This window comes from Lepidothrix coronata, unplaced genomic scaffold, assembly GCF_001604755.1.
Source record: "Lepidothrix coronata isolate B3197 unplaced genomic scaffold, Lepidothrix_coronata-1.0 Scaffold18, whole genome shotgun sequence".
NCBI lineage: Eukaryota > Metazoa > Chordata > Aves > Passeriformes > Pipridae > Lepidothrix > Lepidothrix coronata.
The window spans coordinates 3,278,199-3,298,754 of NW_016690198.1; the positions used below are offsets into that span (position 1 = coordinate 3,278,199).

Genomic DNA, 20,556 nt, shown 5'->3' on the forward strand with positions numbered 1-20,556 from the left:
CATGAAATTCTGTGACTTGCCTTTTTAAAAATCTGGAATCGAGTGGAGTAGCTTATTCCAGTTTTTCCAAGTTCCATGCAAGTTTTGTGCAGACATAATTAAAGGGAAGACATTTCACAGATCTTAAAAGCCGGTAATTGCCCTCTTATGTTAAAAAAATGTATTTTGTTTGATTATATTAAAGATAGATGTAGTATGGAAGCAAGGTACTTTGATTCCAGTTGACTGCCTTTAGAACATAAATTTTGCTGTATAAATTTTGTGAGACTACCTGAAGAAGAATCCTCAGGTAAACCATAATCAGAACTGGATGAAAAGGTATGCTTTTCATACTTGAGGTATGCTTATTATTTTTGTAAGCTTTCTAATTATGCAAATACTTATGCATTAACAACTGGATCTATAGCATTGATATTTTAGATCTGCAGTTAAGCTTCTGAAGTAGTATACTACTTTATGTATAGTTCTATGATTTTATGAAAAGTTGTTAATTTTTTGTCAAAACTGACTTACACATTAAGATCTCTTTTATGGACTTGGGTTAATGCTACAGTAAATTTGCTTCCAGTCCTTGTATATCAGGGCAATCAGTAGCTCTATAAAGAGCTTTCATTCCAGGCTGTTATCCAAATAATTCTGAGATTAATTTAAATAATGTATTAAGTTAATAAATATTAATAAAATATTGAACTGTCAGAGTGTGTGATTGGGGTTGGGTTTTTATTATTTAAGCAGTGGGATATTTTGGTATATTGGGATATTTTAGTATAACATCATATGTAAAAACTCTTTAAGTTAAGTTAGAGAGTTTTCTATTTTATATCTTTTACAGAATATGACTAGAGTTGTAGGTCCCATAGTTCTCAGGTTCACTTAAAGTGTTTCTTGTCTTGTCATCTTGGTATCTTGTTCAGATATACATGCAAAGAAGTGAAAAATATCTCTGCGTGGTCATTATCTTCTACTTGCACTACGTAATAATTATTTGCTCTCTGATATAGTCCTACAAGTTCTCTAGTTCCAATAAATCTAAATCTTCCCCAGCTACTAATAAGCAAATGAACGTCTAGAATTTCTTTGCTGGCTGCTGGAAGGCATTGGTGGTATTGTCTGGTTTTCCAGAAGCCTGGAGTCTGCAGTCTGCTTGAGGTTGCTGTGTGTCTGAAAAGCTAGCTACGAATTCACTACTTCTTTTGTAACAATGCTTGAAGCGCCTTTGAGAACTTCTTTTCTGCAGTATCTGGTAAAGATGTAAAATAAAAAAAGTTGAAATGTTATGTCAAGAAGTATCGGTAGGGAGAGGTAAGTTCATGAGGCACAGCGTGAAAAAAAAGCACGACAAAAGCAGTTTGTTTGGCTGAGTCTTCCTACTTCCTACCTGCATGAGCTATGTCTGACATGCAGACATGTTGACAAACTAGGAAAGCAGTTTCTAGGGGAAGATGGCAGTCTTTGGAGAGCAAGTGTTTTTCGAATTTTGAAGTGGAGTGTTCAGAAGAGAAGTGGGAAGTTTTCTATTTAATGTGAGACAGTTTGGGGTTTTTTATCCTTAATATATTCTCAGCTGACATACCTTGTAGTATCAGGGGTTTGGGGTTTTTTGGTGGGTGGGGGTTTTTTTGTTTGGTAGTGGGTTTTTTTGGGTTTTTTGTTTGTTTGGTTTTGTTTTTTTGCCAAAGCACCCTTTCCTGGTGTCTTAACGCTGAAAAGATAAAGGGGATAACAAAGACTTTTAGCTAAAAGCTTACAGATTCAAACACAGGCGCGAAGCAAACTCAAACTATAAGGTATCCCAGTTCTATAGTGTCACTTCAGGTTAGCATGTCTGTGTATGCATGTTTAGCTGTGTGGGAGACAACTATTTTTACCCAGGGAGATTTAGCAGCACTGCAAACATCAGTGGAACCATGAAAATTTAGTACCCAACGTGGCTTCACTGCTGAAGTAGTCGCTTCGCTACTGAAGTAGTCGCTTCACTACTGAAGGACAACACAGCTTTTTCTGACGAAAAGGGAAATGGGAATCTTCCACTCCATGCATAACTGGTATCTTTACAAGGTACTGTCTAACTGTGTTTTTTGAGGGACTGACCTCTTTTGTACCCCCTGCTGTCTTACCACTGTCTACCACTACCTCCCCATCCCCACTCCTGCACATCCTTCACCAGTCTGCGCAGCTACACTGGCCCCCTTGTACATCCTGGACCCTCAGGTTTGCATCCCCATCAGTTGCAACTTTCCAGTTTGCCTGTGGTTTCTTAATAACCCATTCATTAGTGTGGCTGATGAGTTCTGGTTTTTGCCTTTGCCTCTGTTAGTTCATCTGTTGGGTTTATGTCTAAGTGTGCTCTTGTTTGTGCCTTCCCCTTTACTTGTTACACCTTTTGGTATTGGAATACCAGATACCCGTAAGAGAGCAGAGACTCTCTCCTGTTACATACCCTTGCACAAACTGGTTTGCCTGCTTTCAGGAAGACTGAAAACCTTGCTTCACTGTAGTTTTTTTTATCCCATGTCAGCTTTATTCTTTCACTTCTGAAGCCTTTTCATTTTCACTGGAAATGTAAAAGCTTTCAAAAAGTCTTAAAATTAATAGATTTATTGGTTCCTACAGTCCCATGAAACACAGCCTATTCAGTTTGGTAGTGCTTGACTTGAATTAATACAGAAATTAAAATTCGATTCCAGCTGCTCATGAGATTTGAGCAGTAGTTACAGTTTTCCCTGTAAGATAGGGCAACTGCAAAAACAAAGGGAAAACTAAAACTACTGCTTGAATTGAGGAATCAGAGAGGCGAGTGGGTGGCAGAGGTTAGAAGTAGTTCCTTGTGGACTAGAATGAGGATGGAAAGTGAACAACATGAAATATAAATAGATAAATTCCTTTCCTGTCTTGAAAGGTTTCGGGTTTTCTCCATCGGCAGTAGGTCTGCAACTGAGGAAGAGAACATGCTAATGAACATATTAATGAAGTGAGTGCCACTGGGTTAAAAATAGGGATGCAGACTTAAGTGCGTATTGATACACAGCAGCTCAAAGCTGGCTGCACTGAGTCATATTTAGGAACATGAAAATGACCTGGGAAAATGTCAGTTCTTTGCTGTCCCTGCTAGCAGAACTAACCACTGCAAACTTAGCAGCTTGGGGGTTAAACTATCAGATTGTCTGTAGGAAGTAGCACTGTAATAACCTGGACATTAAGGAAAGAGGAGAAGGTGCGTATCTCCATCCCTCTCTGATTAGAGGTTTCCATAAGGGAAGCAGACATATAAAGCATATTTTTCTTTAAATCTGGAGGGCAGAGGAGGGGGTGAAGAGAAGCCTACTGAATCTACACAGAAAGTAAGATTGACTCACCACCCCAAAGGAGAATAATCACACGACACAGGAGACCTGCTTCACCACTGCATGGAACGGGCAGATGGGCCTGCTTGTCAGCCTTTATCAAGCCTGATATGTCCCTTTTGTAAGGGCTAAAAGCTGCTTTATGCTTTTGGGAGTCTGGCTATGTCAGTAAAGTTGTCTCTTCCTACATCTCCCTGTATGGTAACTGGTTTGCAAGATATTGTCATCCTTCTTTTTATCTCCATTTTTTTTATTTTCTGAATCAGTGAATATGATGGTTTGTTTGTTTGTTTTCTTTAGTGCCAAAGATTTGATAGGAAGAATAATGATATATCCCCACTCAGGCCAAGAAGACAACCATGCTTGCAAATGATACATAAATTAACATTAACATACAGTTAATATGTCACAGCAGTACAGTATGCTGTGGCAGGGGCCCCTGGTGGTCTAGTGGTTAAGGTGCAGCACTCTCACCGCTGCGACCCAGGTTCGATTCCCAGCCCCCCGGGCAGATGGAGCTCGTCAGCCTTGTAAGGCAATCCATCTAAGAGAAGGTCACTCTAAACAAACCTACGTCCTGAGACCCTCACTGCCACTGTCCAAGCTTGCTCGGCCCCTGCAGATGAACCTCAGGATTAAAGGGTGGGCTCAGTTCAGTGCACGCTGTGTCTCACCTAAAAAATCCACTGCGCAGGCTCGAAGGGTTAATGACCTTTCCCAAATCTTCGCTCGCGAAGACTGGCCATACAAAAAAAAAATAAAAAAAAATGCTGTGGCACAAAACAGGAGTGATTGTTTTTTCATTTTGATGAATCTGCAGAAGGACGGGATTTTATCTGTGCTTTCGTATTTAACACCTGACTTCTGTGACTTTCATTTTGAAGAGTTTAAGTCATGGCATGTGTTGTGAAAGGGCTTGTTAATTTTACTAAAGCAGATGATTAATGACCAAAGGTAATGGGAAAGGGAAAGGAAACAGCTATTTGGCCTTCTAGCTGTTGATCTTCAGAGTGCCATCATTCAATAGTTAGTGTTTTGATAATCAACGCTGATCAACCTTGCTGTGGCTGGCATCTCTGTCCTCAGGGAATGCACAGTCTCTTTTCTTCATATTAGAATGAATGGGATTTCAATATTGATATTTCATACATAGGATTTGATATTTTAATAATAAGTTTAATAATGGTTTTAATAATAAGTTTAATTGACAAGTTCAATAATAGATGTTTGATAATAATTAATGAAGTTTAATAGTTGAAAACAAGTTAAAACAATAGTGGTAAATAGTAAGTGATGATAACAATGGAAAGGAAAAAGTCCCAAATAAGTGATACACAGCTCAACTGCTCACCACCTGCTGACTGATGCCAGACTCCCTTTCCTGAACCCAGATTGGCCCCCCTTCCAGGTAACTTCTCCAGTTTATATAGTGGGCATGACGTTCTGTGGTGTGGAATATCCTATTGGCCAGTTTGGATCAACTGTCCTGGCTATGCTCTTCCCATTTTTTTTCTGTACGTTCTCAGTGACAGAGCATGAGGCACAAAAAATTGCTATCAACAGCTATCAACAGTATTCTCATTCTGAATCCAAAGCACAGCACTGCACCAGCTACTGAGAAGAAATTAACTGTATCCCAGCTGAAACCAGGACATTCCCTCAGCCCCCTCACCAGCGTGGCAGTACAGGAAGCAGAAAAGGCCTTGGTGCTGTGCAGACACTGCTGAGCAATAAGAAAAACACCCCTGTATTATCAAGTTCAGTTTTGGCACAAATCAAGCAAGTCAAACACAGCCTCCAGTCACTAATTTACCAGATCTATTGAAGCTCAGCAACTGCAGGATCGAGGTGTTGAGATTTCCTGATGGGACACTTTAGTTCTTTTTCCACAACTGTTTTGTATGTTCTTTTGAAGTCCGCAGAGAAGGCACTAGCAGATTTTACTTTGCATTTTCAGTGGGAGAGCATGCCCAGAGTATTAGTGCCACTGTTCCTCTGAGAAGAATCAATGCGATCACTTGTTGTGATGATCTGTTTATAGACTAATTCGGGCACAGCAATTCTAGAACAGAACTAGTTGCAAGTAAAACCTCTCCAAACGTGCATCATGCAGACACTGTCTCCTCTGCACCGACTGTTCCACTTTACAGATTCTTCCCACTAAGCTGCAGCGCTGGATTCACAAACAGCCTGTGTAGAGCAGTGGGAGGTTTCATCTCCCATGCATTCCTGAATTTGCTCACAGCACACAAGGCAGAGTAAAATGATCCACAGTGAAGAGGCATCCAGTCCACCTGGAGAGCGGCAGCAGCACTACCTGACCTGCTTGCTGCTTTACAAACTGTGTCTTGGATGCTGAAATGGAAGCATCCCAGCTCTGTCAAATTGAAAGGATTTTTATTCTATTTGCAAAGCTTTTGTATCTGCAGAGGACCTTTCAGTTGTACAACCACAAACTGTACTCAGGTCACATCCTCTCTCCGTAAGCTCCTACGTCTGCAGGTACTGTGAATATTGTTATCTCCGGGCTCATCCGTTCATCGTGATCTCCTCTCTGTGTGAGGTCATTCTTTCTAACTAAAAACAAGCAGGAAAAATAGAATCTGCTACTAACCCAATCTCTGTGGACCACTGAAAGCCCATGGCATTTGTCTATAAGCTCTGTTGTACACCTGGCCAGAGCAATTCAAAGCAAATGAGTTTCACCAAAAGAAGACATTATGTGGGCCTGCTCTGTCCCATCAGGACTTTTAGGATCTGCAGCTGACCTCTTGAGGTGTCAGGTGAATTTCAGTCTTTGAGCTCAGAGTAGAGCTGGACATCACATCTCCACCTCCCACAGTATCACTAATACATTGTCTTATCTCTTACACAGTCTTTCCTTCTTCAAGGAAATTTGGCTTTAGGAAAAAAGAGAACAGGGAAGTCAGTGTCTCTACAGATTTTTGAGGTTTATTCAATAGTGCAGATGCACACACTGAATTTTAGCTTCCACAAGTCCATGCTCAAGCTAACACAAGTTCAGAATGATCCCAAAGCTCCTTTTCAAACCACAGTCCCCTTCTGATTCTGCCAGTCAGTGAAATCTTTCATATCTGATGTTTTGAGCTCCTTGCCCAATTGCACAAGTGTGCTGGGCTGAATGGGGAACGGGGTAAATGCCCAGGGGGTTTTCAAAGCCAAAGCAAGAAATCTAAGCTCCTCTGGACCAGGGACAGTTCTGCTATTGGGGCTGAGTCAGAGGACCTCAGGGCTCTCTGTGGTGGCTTTGACAGCTTGTCCATGTTGCCAAGAGACCCCCTGGGAGCTCCTGAGGAGGAGTTGGCACTGAGTGTGGTGATGGTGCTCAGAACCCACGGAGCAAGGAAGTAGGGATGAAGACTGTGGCTTGTTGGCCAGATTATGTGGCTCTGTTGGCTGTGACATCACAGAGGACGGGTCACAATGGGAGCCATCTCTAAGGACAACACCAGGCATCCCCACTGCAGTTGGGCTTGGCGATTGGTGAGTGTGCGTGCAGGGGAAAGTCTGGAAAGGATGGGAGACGGGACAGATTCCCAGGGGGCTTTCCAATCCTGAGCTAGAGCCAAACCCCTCAGAGCAGGGCAAAGTTCTGCCATTGGGGCTGGGGACAGAGAGGCTCAGGGCTCACAGTGGTGGCAGTGCCCAGAGAGGATTTGGGGATGTGCTGAGTGCCCCTGACTCCATTGGATGCTGCAGCTTGGCAGGGATGGGGCCTCTGGGAACTCTATTCAGGTGTCTCTAACCTTTTCAGAGGACACAGCCCAGCCAGGGATGACACTGTCAGGGTTCCTTTGGCTGCCCATTTTGTCAGAAGAGCCCTGGGGAGCTTCAGCCCAGTGGTTTTGTCCTTGGGATGATGATGCCAAGAAACAACTGAGCCTGGGGGTTGGGGATGAAGGCTGGGGACTTGTTGGCCGAGTGATGCGGCTCTGGTGGCTGTGACATCATAGAGGACAGGTCACAATGGGAACTGTCCCAAAGGACACCACCAGGCAGCTGCTGCCCCACTCCCCCAGTCTCTTGCTCCTTCTCACCCAGACCTGCTGAGTAAACTTTTCTCCTACCTCTCACAGGCCATGGATTCAGCAATTGTCCTCTTCCTTGCTGTGCTGGCCCTTCTCCCTGAGCAGACACATGATCACCAGATCGATGTGGTCACAGCCCAGCGGATGAAGGAGCGTGAAGAATTTCTGCATCATGAGATGATGCGGCTGTGGCAGGATGTTGAGCGGATCAGGACCCTGGAAAAAGCCCTGCTCCCTTTCCTGTTGCAGCACTGGCTCTTTTGGGCTATTGCAGTAGCTGAGCTCACTGTGCTCTGCTGGCTGGCCTGGCAAAGGAAGGTTGCCTCTCACAGCTGCCGTGAGCAAGACAGCTCCAGCAGTGAGGAGCAGGAGGAAGACAAGGATGAGGAGGAAGAAGACCTCAATGAAGCACACAGATTTTTGCTCAGGCCCACCCTATCACCAATGCTGGAAGTGCCTGACATGTGCAGGAATCTGAAGCATCTTGTCCATGATCTCCTGTTTATCAGCCGAGAGTTTTCCCAGAGAACTTCCATGCCAGAGATTTACCCAGCCACTGGGATGGACAGCTCTTTTGAATCCTGGAGTATCAGCCTCCAGAATCTAATCTTCTACCAGCTGCTTGTGGTCCTGCGGCCACCCTGTGGGCACTCTTTCATCCTGGAGCAGGTAACCATGGGGCAGCAGCCAGACAGGTGCTCTGATATCCATGTGGAGCTGGAGTGCATGTGTTCAAGTGAGCATGGGATTGAATATAGCTTGTGTTTTCTCCATCCCACTGACAAACGGCTACCACAGGATCAAAGGTCACCTCTCCTACGCACCCTCTGCACAGAGTCCTACTTAAATGTGGAGAAAACGGCCCACTGGGCACAGAATTTGTTGGAAGCAGCTTGGTGGCGTTTGCCTCAGTGGCCCCGCCGCCATCTATGGGTGCTGCGCTCCTCCAGGACCTGCAGGTTCTTCATGATCAGCCCCTCTGAGAGGCAAACCTGCACTGAGATGTATTTTGTAGTGCAGCAAGGCAGCCCAGGCAATTACCTGGTCCTGGAGTAGGCAGTGGCCAGCTTTCCCACTGTGTTGTTTTCAGCTACTCTGTATAGTCAGTTTGGGGTTGCACCTACTGCATATACTCACCATACAGCCACTTGCTCAACCTCCTTCCCTTACCCATCACCCTGGTGGAATGGGGATGAGACTCCAAAGTAAAACTTTAGATAAGTTTAATAGTAATAAGTTTAGTAATAAGTTTCATAATATTAGGAATAACTAGAATGTTCTCACAAAGTGTGTGGTAGTCACAGTTAGCGTAGTTAGTAGGGGATAGAAGAGTTATTAGTTGTGCAGTTACCCAGTATAAGATAGGCAGCAAAGGATAAATATGCAGTAACCTCCATTTTGAAAATGTTGGGGACTCTCAAAGCCCCTAATGAGCATGTAATGGGGCACATGCAGTCAGGAAGTCTGTAACCCTGGAGTATCTCAGCCTCTGGAGAAACGGGGAGGGACCTGCATTTCAGACAAAGGGGATAAAGGAGGCTGTGACTTCCATCAAGGTGAGAGACCTCACTGGGGATTGTCCAATGAAGTCTCCCTTTTATTCGAATAAAAGTTTGACTTTAGCTCCTCTGTCTCTTGGCTATCTTTGAGGCTCTTAATAACTGCATTATTTTTTGGAATAAAACCAAAGTAAAATACAACAATAGTGGTAATTAATAATAAAGATGATAATAAAAATGGAAAGGAAAAACCCCATACAAATACAAATAGAAACCCCATACAAATATAATTGCTCACCACCTGCTGACTGATGCCAGACCCCCCTTCCTGAACAGAGATCAGTTATATGTGAACATACTCATCTATGTACTTTGATCAGGGATGAAATTTCCTCACCAAAGCAATCAAAGATTCTATTTCTCTAGAAAAAGCTGTAAGGCTGCCTTTCACCTTAACTCAGTTCATATGCTAATGCCAGAACCCTTCTCAACTGGCTGTCCACTGACACTCTTCAATCACTTGCACTGCCCATTCTTTTCACCTCTCCAAACGACAGTCATTCTTAAACTTGACCCAGCAATCTTACTTGGCAAGGAAAAAGATGTTAGTGCATGGAATACATCTTCCTTCAAGTCCACTGGACTTTGCATCTCATTTGTTGCTATGATCTACTATATAGTGACTAACTTTTGTGCATAGCTCCCCACTAAGTGAGCTTTTCCAAATGGAGGGTGTAAAAGGATCTTTCTATACTGAGCATAACAGACATATCTGAGCTTGATCTAAACAAGCTGCCTCCTGGGCTAATTTATTTTTACAAGGAGGATGCTCCATTTTCATGATATTACTATGTTTCATCACCTGAAGAACCAGACTTCAGATATATTAATAGCTCTTATTACTTAAATAAAAGCGTAAACAAAATCTAGATTGACCATTGTTTTCATCTGTTCATGTTGTGTTTTCAGAGAACATGAAGATTATTTCAATTTTTCATGAAGCTTTATTATCCAATTCTATTAATCATTAAACCCCAGAAATATCCCTGACCTCTATGGCAGCGGCTCTTGTGTTGGCTTTGCGAAATCTTGTTTATTTCAATTGCTTCATATTTCAGTAAAAACTCTTGAATTTTTTATTCTTATATTTGCTCCTGTGGTCTGAACGCAGGCCACTACCTGGATGATTTTCTTACTGATTTGAAGTAAGTTAGGTTGGGTTGGGATTTTGCTTTGGTTTTTTATATATTTGCTAAGCTTTGGACAAGACACTGACTCCCCTCAGACTTACATTACATTTCTCCAGCATTCTCATCAGCAAGGTATGGCAAGTTAGGAGACTGACACATGAAAAGGGATCACATGCAATTAGTGGACATTTGGAAATTAAAAAAAAAAAAAAGTTTCATCGGTACTTCTCTTTCAACCAGTGTTTAAAGGAGCACTTCCTGTCTTACCAGGCACTGTGGTGAGGCTCAAGGTCTAAAGAGTTGGAATGTGCTCAAACAGCAGGTGTGATATAATATGATACATTTTTTGCATGGGATAGCTACCCATGTGACATCTAAGTGCTTCAAAGAACAAATAGTAAAAGACCACACTTGATATCTGTCACAAGCGTCACCTGGAAAAAAAAATTGCAGCACATTCTGAAAATCCCCATGTACAAGTGATCTGCTGGATTCAGTAGATTGCTAGCCGGAGGGAGTGTGTAGTTGTGAGGATCCTTCACTGGGAATATCTCCTTTTGCTCTGTCTTGGACTCTTTGGGGTTAACAGTGGAAGTGCCCCAGCTAAGGTTCTTTCCACTTGCTAAAATCCAAAACCATGATGGACTGTAGTTCCAAGTCATTAATTTAAAACCTGAAATTACAGGCAGGAGGCTCTGTGTCCTGGTTCTGGCCATGACAGAGTTGATTTTTGCAGTAGCCAGGAGGGGCATGACCAGGACCCAGGGGTTATCCTATACCACCTCATACTATAAGCAGGGGGCAGGAGGAAAGGGTCCCTTCCAGTTGGGTGGCAGGAAGTGAGGGGCTGGGGTCTATGTTGTGTTTGGCCTGGGGAGCACTCACTTGAATCACTCATCTCTCTTGCACAGTCTGTTTATTAATAGTGTTGCTGTTACTGTTTGTTTCATTGCTGTTTCCAGTAAATTGTATTTCAACCTGTGATCTTTTGTGCCTCCAGTTCTCCACTCCAGCCACCCGCAGGGAGAGGGGGAGATGGAGTGAGCGACCTGTGCATAGTTTGGAGTGTTTCAGTGGGAATACTAAATTGGGGAATACCATTCCTAAACCACAACACTATAGATTAAAAAACTGGACCTGAGCCTAATTCTAGCTTGGTTTTGCCAAGCAGTTGGTCTGATGCCATGACTGTTTTCTATGGCACTGCATGCAGTTCCAGAAGTACCTGACTCCAGGAAAAAGCCCACCAGTGAGGGCACCATTTGGCTTGGTGCTGAAATGACAAAAAATCTCCTTCTGAAAAAAAATCTAGTCACTTCATTAATTACAGAGTTACTTGGGTTTTTTCATGTTCTGTAGAGCAAGCTACAGTCCCTAGTGCCCCTGCTCCCTGCAAGCATCTTTGACAAGGGGCATTACAAGGCTCACCAACAGATGGAACAGGCACTAACCTTGCCAAGTCCTATGCTTCTTTCAGCCTTCCAAACCACATGCCACTGTTGCCATCTCCAAATCAGGCTTTAAACTTGCTTACATCCTTCTGTCTGAGACAGCTCTGAAACTGCTCTATAATGGAAAGATGAACTGCACATGAAGCAAAATCACACAGTCCAGTATGTCTCTTTTAACGTGTTCCCCCTATGAAGATGAATCAGGATTTGTTGAATATTTGGTACACAGTCCTTCCAACAAATAAATACTTCAAGGCATAACTAATGATACACTGTCCCCTCAGATTAGAAAAGGGAGAATCTGTTTTTACAGGCTGTAGGTGGTCAGGATACAATAATTGCAACCCAACAGAAGTGAAGATTTCTATTCTAAGGGATACCTGCTCCAAAATTTGGCAATGAAGTGATGGGAATCATCAAAAAAGATTTGCAGAACTCTCCATTAAACTTTCTAGGAGCAATGACTGATGTTTGAAATAGTACAAGAAGACTTTAATTGGTGTTGGATTTCAATTCGTTACAGACTATCTTTCTTGTGTGTCATAAGATTGCAAGCAGGCACAGTGAAATTTTATATGTTTTTTATATGAGAAGTCAGAATGGTTGACAAAACTGGTGACTTTTGCACTTGAAAAACATAGATCTGACTCCATGCTTCTGACTTAGCTGTTTCAGACAAAGTTAGTAAAGAAGAATCACAGGATCACAGAACAATGCCAAATTGGAAGGAACCCACAAGGGTCATCGAGTCCAACCCTTAGCCCTGCACAGAACCATTCCCAAGAGTCACACCATGTGCCTGAGGGTATTGTCCAAATGCTTCTTGAACTCTGTCAGTCTTGGTGCTGTGATCACTTCTCTGGGAAACCTGTTCCACTGCCCAACCATCCTCTGGGTGAAAAACCTTAAAAGTCCAACCTAGACCTCCCCTGACACAACTTCAGGCCATTCTCTCAGGTTCTGGTCACCACAGAAAGGAGATCAGGTCCTGCCCCTCCTCTTCCCCTCACAAGGAAGTTGTAGATTGCAATGAGATCTCCCCTCAGTCTCCTCCAGGATGAACACACCAAGTGACCTCAGCCACTCCTCATAAGGCTTCCCCTCAAGGCCCTTTACCATCTTCATTGCCCTCCTTTGGACATTCTCTAAGAACTTAGAATCTTTCTTATACTGTGGCACCCAAAACTGCACACAATATTCAAGATGAGGCTGCCCCAGTGAAGAGCAGAGTGGGACAATCATCTCCCTCAGCCAAAGCTTTGCCTGATGCCCGCCAGGATAGGTTGGTCCTCCTGGCTGCCAGGGCACTGCTGACTCATATTCAACTTGCCGCTGAGCAGGACCCCCAGGTCTCTTTCCCAGCACTGCTTTCCAGCATCTCATTCCCCACCTGTAGGTACATCTGGGGTTGCCCCATCCCAGGTGCAGAATCAACACTTTCTCTTGTTGAACTTCCTGTGGTTGGTGATTGCCCAGTCCTCTAATTTGATAAGATGGTTGAGTCTGGAAGATTTTATTCATAAAACTGCCTTCCATTAGTTCAGTGATCCAGTATCAGAATTTGAAAACGTTTCTATGTCTGAAACCCGCCTAATTCAGTACTAACAAGAACATCTGAAACAGCCTCTCTTCTAGCAACAGGTAATGCACACACCACTAGAGTCTGAGATTAATGCTTTTTGACATAAGAAAGCTGTAATCCCAAGGTTTCAGACTGTAAAAAGCATTCAGTTCTGTCTCTCATGGGTCTTGAGCTATCTGACCTTAAAAATGTCAAGATTGAACTGTTTTTTTTCAGCCTGCAAGAGCTCTTTTGCCTTTGGCCCAGGGCTGAAAATAACAAGTCACACACACCTAGGATCATTGCAAGTCTAATTCCTGAAAACACATACAAGATCAGTAGACTACCGTAGGAAATAAAGTGTCTGAACTGCCACGGCCAAGGCTTTTATCTAGGCTGATGGGTATATAAATAGAGGCAGAATGTAGACATGCTGAATCCAGTTAATATACTCTGCAGAACGTAGTGGGTTTTTTTCCTGAAAAGAGAAAGCTTCAGTATAACTTCTTTGCCTTTGAAATATCCAGGCCCAGCTAACGAGATGTCCATATGAAACCCCGGCCAGGTCCTTCCCTGAGAGAGATACTTTGCTGATGCTCACACAGCAGCTTGTGCCAAATGACCCAAACGGGAAGAAAAGCCTGTTTACGTGTTTCTCTGAGGTAAGTATGTTGCCAGGGGTGTGCCAAGCCTCAAAAGCTACACATGGAGTGATACAAATACTTGTCTTTAAATTGAAATACAGGGGGAGAAAAAACCCCTATATAAATGAAAAAGTTGGTTCAGTGTAAATAGAATTTTTTATCGAGCAAGTGTGTCTGAATATACCAGAAGGTGGCTGATAGATGTTTGTTACAGATTACCACAGCGACTTAAAAAACTGCCACCCTCACAAGGTTATAATTTAATATCCAGCAGACTGTATTAATTCATCTGTAGCAGTACTTGATTTTATATATGTTACAGACTAGTCTTGGTGGTTCTCATACTAGTTTTTCAGTCGGTTTTAATTTAACATATTTAAAACTGACTAAGTAATGATGATTAGGTAGAAAACAAGTAAGAGCCTGAAGGTCAATGCTAATGCAGCATTAGCAATATTAATACTGTTGCATTAGCAGCAGCATCTCTTTAGATTCACAGACAACTTATGTGCTAGAAGACCTGTCTTCCCGAGCTGTGAAACAAATGAGGTAAGGTGGAATTCTGGGAGAAAAATGCAATTAGGACATGGAACTTTTCTTGGTTATAATCTAGGAGTCATTGAGACTGCTTTTGATAGTCTTTTGAAATAGTAAGACTGTAACAGAATAAGGTAAGTCGGGAGGGACCTCTAGAGGTCATCTGGGCAAACCTCCCTCAATGCAGGGTAAATTTAGATCACATTCAGGCCTAACTTCATTATTTTGAGAGGGAAATCAGGGAGAAGGAACTTAATTACAAGTAAAGTGTTTTATCTAATATAACTCTCCAAGAATCAATAGTTTTGAAATCTGTCATGCACGTTCTATACACCATAAGTTCTGGTAACCTAGGGCCAAATCAGTGCCATATACACAGGCCACAGAAAAGAAGAAGAGAACAGAGATCTCCTCTGGGTTTTCTTATTTTTGCTACAAATGTTATCAGGTTGGAAGATTTCTCCAGGATACTATAGAAAAACTTTGATGGATAGAAAGTATTAGCACAGGAGGGAAAGAAGCAAAGTATTGCAATGTATTAATGACAGAGGAATGGATTTTGGTAGCAGCTGTCTAAGGAATAAATCACTTGTGCTTTCTTCAGTTCTTCCTTCTTTTCAACGTTTTTTTCATACTCTCATTTTCAAAGTCTTCATTTGGACAATATTGTGGCATTTTGGCTAGGATTTAAAGGTGCAGCTGTGCACACAGAGTGGCTGAACCATATAGTAATAGGGTAATAGGTGTTACCCTATTATCAAGAACTAAAAAGTGTCTTTCCACTGGAAAGGGAAAAACAGAATTATATTCCAAACTAACACCAAGTTATCATAGTAATTAGTTAGAAGCCTTTATATGTTGAATACTTGATAGTTTGCAGTGGGGTTTGCCTAAACACTTCACAGATGTTTATCAGGGTATCTGAAGAGATAAATTCACAATACTGTCAAAATGTACCAATTTAGGTTGCCAATACTACAGTTTTGCATTGGTTGTTAGGCATTTTAAAGTCCTCTAGCCTTTTTTTTTTAAATGAAGAACTGATTAGATATCAATCTGTCTGTGATAAAAAGAGAAGTGTATTTCTTCTGATAGTTTATTTTGGTTTTGACTGTCCAGCCATATTGTTTTAAATATCACAAAATGCAAGACACTATCTTGAGGAATTTAGGGTTTTGTTTGCATGTGTGGAATCACTGTGGCAGTGACACACAGGGAGCAGCAGCCTGGAGAAGACACAAGATATAATAGGTGTTACAGCCTGGACTGTAGATGCAAATTAAGGTCTAACGCTGTGTTTGTATATGTGAATATGTGTTTGTGTATATGGGAGTAAGTGGGGGAAAGGGGCACTGGTAAGCCCTTTATTGCGCGGCAGTAAATCTCCCTGGAGGTCGTGCACGATGAGGGGCCGCAGGGAGGAGAGGCTGCACCGGCTCCCGCAACCTGCCCGGCAATCCCGAGGCTGCGCCCTCTCCCGCCGGGCCGGAGGGAGGGAGGAGGGAGGCGGGAGCGGCGCGGGCGGGCCCGCTGACGCGGAGGGCGGTGCGGCGGGAGGGGCCGGCCCGGGCGGTGCTGGCGGCGGCGGCCGGAGGAGGAGGAGGAGGAGGAAGATGGTGGCCGCGGGAGGAGCGGCCGGCTGCCGGGCTTTCCGCCCTGCGCTGCGCGGCCGCCCCCACCGGAGCCGCCCTGCCTGCTGAGGAGGCGGCGCGGACCCGCTCCAGGTGCGGAGGGTTCTCGGCCGGGAGGGGGGTCCGGGAGCGGGTCCGGCCGTGTCTCTCCCGCGGCGCTGGGTGCCGGGGAGGCAGCGGGCCCGGAGGTGGGTGCCCAGCCCTGTCCGCCTGGCGGCCCCTCTCGGCGGCGGGGGTTGCGGGGCTGCGGCGTTCCCTGTCCCCTGCCTGGGCGTGCGGCATCCCCGGGCGAGCGGGGCAGCGCTGCACCTGCCCCGGGCTGCGGGAGCGGCGCCAGCGCGGCCATGAGCGCCTCCATCCCAGTCTCCGGCGGGGCATTGCGTACTCTCCCTCGTTTTATCCGTTCCATCATTTTACGTGGGATGTGCGTACCCCAATGCCCAATGCACTGGTTTGCTTTTTTTTTTTTTTTTTCAGTCTGTTCCCCCCCTTCCGCCCCCCCCCCCTCCCCCCGGCACCTTTTCTATGGTGAAAAGATAAAGGATAAATGAAGGGGGGAACGTGGGGATTTTGCATCCGCCGATCGATGGTCGCCGTCGCAGCAGGACGGTCGTAGCATCCCTTTCCGCCGAGAGATGCTGCCGGGATTGGCCTCGTCCCGATTTGCAGCAGGGAACCTAGCGGGGCCTGGATCTCCCCATCCTCGCCGTGGGGCGTTGCTCTCCATCCCTGGGCTGAGGGGGAGGTGACATCTGCTACCATCACGTTCTGGTTTCAGGCAAGGGAAGGCGTCTTGATCTTTTCTTCCCGGAAAAGCAGATTGATAACAATGCTTGCCTGAATCACAGTCGTGGTCGGTGCAGCCGAATGTGCTACATCTGCCTTCTGTAAGGATCAGTGTTAAGAAAAGCAATTTACCAAGACTTGTTTTATTGCTGTCATAAACCTGCCTTTTAAGAGAGATGGAACCATGGGCCTAGGCTGGAAAACTGCAACATCCTTTTTACTTTCCCCTGTTGTAGATTTTTGGGCTGTGGAATTGCAGTTTGCTTTAGAGAGTGCATTGCACGGCTGGCTGTTTTCATAGCTGCTGAGGAACTAGAAGCCAGAGGTGTTTGCCTGACTCTGCATATATTAAGAGTGAGCTAATGTGGGTGTAGGGCAGATCAGCCATGTAGCATTTTTCTTGTCTTTGACGTGCGTCGTGTTACACCAGCTGATAAGAGGACACCCAGGTGGCTGCAGGTTTGTGTCTGCTCTGTAGCCATGGCCCATGGGGTCCTGACCAACTTGTCCTTGCAAAATATCCCACTCACAGTACTCCAGGTTCTGCTGCATTGCTGTTAAATCTGGACCAGCTGCACCTGCCTTTGCAGCCCATGTCAGAAACAAGCATGTGATGCCTGTGCTTCCCAAACAGTGATGGTGAAATAGAATGTGTTTATTCTCCTGTGTGCTATCAAACCAAAAGTGAGGTGTATGCTTACCTTTTTCTCTAATGCTGTGGGGAGAAGGGGCAGGGAAGACTGCCCAGAAGTGCGGTTCAGGAGTGAAGGAAAACAGTTATTGTTGAATTATGGGCATTTGTGCATATTTGTACTGAAAAATGAAGTGTTCAGTGAGTGATAATGGAATATCACAGGAAACTGCAAAACCAGTACATTTAGTGTTTTAATGTACCTTGGGTGGATGTTATGGGTGTATAATGAGTGAAATGTAAACCCAAGTGAAAGATATATTGCCTTTCTGAGATTGAGATATCTATGAGCTTTTAGGCCAAACAGATTTCTACAAAATTAATGGTGGCTCAAGTTTGGCTGTGTACTATGAATGATGTAATTCATTGGTCTAAGTTTTCTTGGACATTTCTGATTGTAGCTTGAAAGATACTTTTATCTTATGCTAATGCATTATCCTTACTTAAAATAGCAAATTTTCTGGCTACTATGCTGTGTTTTAACAGATGGAAAGCCAGCCTTTTGGAAGGCTATCAAAATAAAGGTAATCACAGATTAGACCTCCAGTTACAAAATGTAGGAATGCTGTGAAGGGCATTTGATATATCTAGGTAGACAGAAAAGATAGTTTTGGTGTGTGAAGGGGGAGAAATGCCAAAGCTTTTTAGTATATCCCTTTTTGGTTACTTAATATAAAATCCTTTTCACAATTTCTTAAGCTGTTAATTTAATTCTCAATCCTTTGTTTATGATAAGTTTTCAATTCCTTACATGTTTGGAAGAGTATAAATGCATTCCCATTTTTATAACTTGATAGAACTGCCTTCATGTATTTAAAACATAGAAGCTAATGCTTTAGAAGAGATTTTGTCATGCTGGATGTGGTGCCATGGTGGATACCAAAGGTGAAAATCTTGTAGTCCATCATCTTTTGGGGCAGGGAAAGTGGGTGTGGATTTTTGAAGGTATGAGCATCGTGATCTGAACATTTTGTTTTCTCTATATGGATGTAAGTACTCCGTAATCTTTTGAATTCAGGGACTACTAATTTTAAGGCTAAAGTTTGTGTCATCTAAATAGCAACCCTAACCAGAAACCTGAATTCTTTGCATATGAGATTTGAATGGGTTTTAATTGGACCAGGCTTCTGACTTCTTTTATACCATTTTAAGCCACAGTCATATGCAATGCCTACATTCTTTAGCTTAAGAAGCCTTCAATATGAGGATTACGTGTGTCTTTGAAATGTGGTTAGCATTTCTTTTTATAAGCAGTGTTTAATGGCACTAGAGCTGGCATAAAAGTCATGAGGGTACAAAGAAATGGAATCTCTCCTGTTGAGCTGCTTGTTTTGTATTTTTAACAGGCCAGTGTGAGTAGCCTCTTGCAGTGGTTTTAAATTGTTTGGCTTTAAGTTGTGTCAGTGTGTGGTATTGTTTATGGCAAACAAAATCAGGAAAAACTAATCCAAAATACAGAAAAGATGACTAGGAAAATACACACCATGTTGGTTCTGTGATATTGCAACATGTATGTGAGTTCAGGGTTAATATCCAAAAACTAATGCTCATGTTAAAAAAAATAAATTATAAACTTCATCGTCTTCACATAGACAAAATGAAGGAAAAATCAAGCAGAAGGCTAAAACTTTTTGCTCACATCTCATGGCCTAGATACTTCAGACCAGATTCAGCATTTTTTCCTTTGGCATGCGCGTTGTCTGTTATTGATCATAGCTGCTCTGGATTTACATGAGATTGTGAGAATCAGACCTTTTCTCTTATGCTTAAAGATGGAGATAATTAAAAGATATTAGAGCTGTTTCAGGTAGTTTAATACATGTCATCTATAGGCAACACGGCTTGATTAATTAAAGCTTAAATTTGTACAAGATCCTATTACCATAGATTTAAGTGAAGCCATAATGTGCCAGTAATGCATTTTTAAATGTGTTTTTCTGGTTTCGTAGAAGGTGAAGATTCCTGCTTAATGAAAGAGCTAGCACACAACCCACTGAGGCTCATATATTTCCGATAGATGGCCTGTAATACATATTGCATCGAGGTTAAAGGTTTCTGAAAAAGAGATTGATTGGTTTTGCTTCATAGTAATGATTGATTTGATAAATCAGCTACTAAGAGCAGTGTGATAGTATTTTGCTGTTTCTGCTGCATGCATTGGTGTTCTTCTGAAAGGGCTTTGTGTTTATTGCTTTACTGAAGGGGCCTAGGGAAACATCTTTATTGGATGCTTTCACGTATGCAGGCACATGATGATAATGCCTGTCCTAATTCTGAAGAAATAAATCCAGGAGCAGCATAATGGGTACACAACAGATGTGGATGACAGAGGACTTAGCTGAAGATACTCTAGGACCATAACTGCATGTTTGTCCACTAGACCTCTTTCTGCTCGAGACAGTCCATCTTGACAAGAGAGGAGGAATGGAAGTGCAGTTCTGTTTCTAAGGAGATCTGTTTCTATGGAGATGCTGCTAGGCAAGTGGCATCTCACCTGGTCCATTGTGTTTCCTGTGGTGTTTTCTGTCTGACTGCAAATACTTTTCAGGAGAAGTTTCCATCATCCAATAAGCCTCTGTAGGTAACTGTCTGTGGATAAGCAGTGGGGTTTTATACATCATCAAGGAAACTAGTGAGGGAAATGTATTAGTAGTATTTAAAACAATAAATAGCCTAGGTGAGGTAAACCACATTGGGAGCTTCCTTTCCTAGTGAAAGGAGATGTTCTCCGATATTTAGCCAATTAAAACCAAACCTGTTCTTGGACTATCTATTGGCTCCCTCAAATCTTGCTCATAAGCCAACAATTAAGCATTATTTAGTTCTTTCTTTCTCATGAGCACTTCCATAAAAATTACTTTCCTTTAGAAGATGACCACCTTGTCACCCATCTGAGAAAAATGTGAGTGTAGGGAGTGAGAGACTTCATTAAAAGTCTGAGTTAATGTGACAGCTGAGCAGCACATCCATGGAATTTTGACTGAATTCTTTTAGTGGTAATTTCTTTTTTCAACTGATTAAACTCTTCTGTTCCTCTGTGGCACCCTTTTTGTGCATCAGGAGTATCTCTACTGAATTTAGTTTTCAAACTTTCAACTCGAAAAGATGAGCGCAGGTCAGGAAAACACCAGCACAGCAGTCCCATGGAGTTTACAAAACTTAGACATCTTGGC

The 20,556-nt window shown here is 43.2% G+C and overlaps 1 protein-coding gene across 4 annotated transcripts in view; it reads left to right on the forward strand.

Annotated features, from left to right (window-relative positions):
* The first annotated feature begins 15,889 nt into the window (after positions 1–15,889).
* Positions 15,890–20,556, forward strand: part of APBA1 (amyloid beta precursor protein binding family A member 1) — a 79,329-nt gene continuing 74,662 nt past the window's right edge. For 3 of the 4 annotated variants that reach the window (XM_017807347.1, XM_017807345.1, XM_017807349.1), the window contains exon 1: positions 15,890–15,999. The gene's annotated coding sequence lies outside the window, so the exon portion shown is untranslated. The remainder of the gene's footprint in view (positions 16,000–20,556) is intronic. The other variant, XM_017807346.1, reaches the window with a different exon arrangement.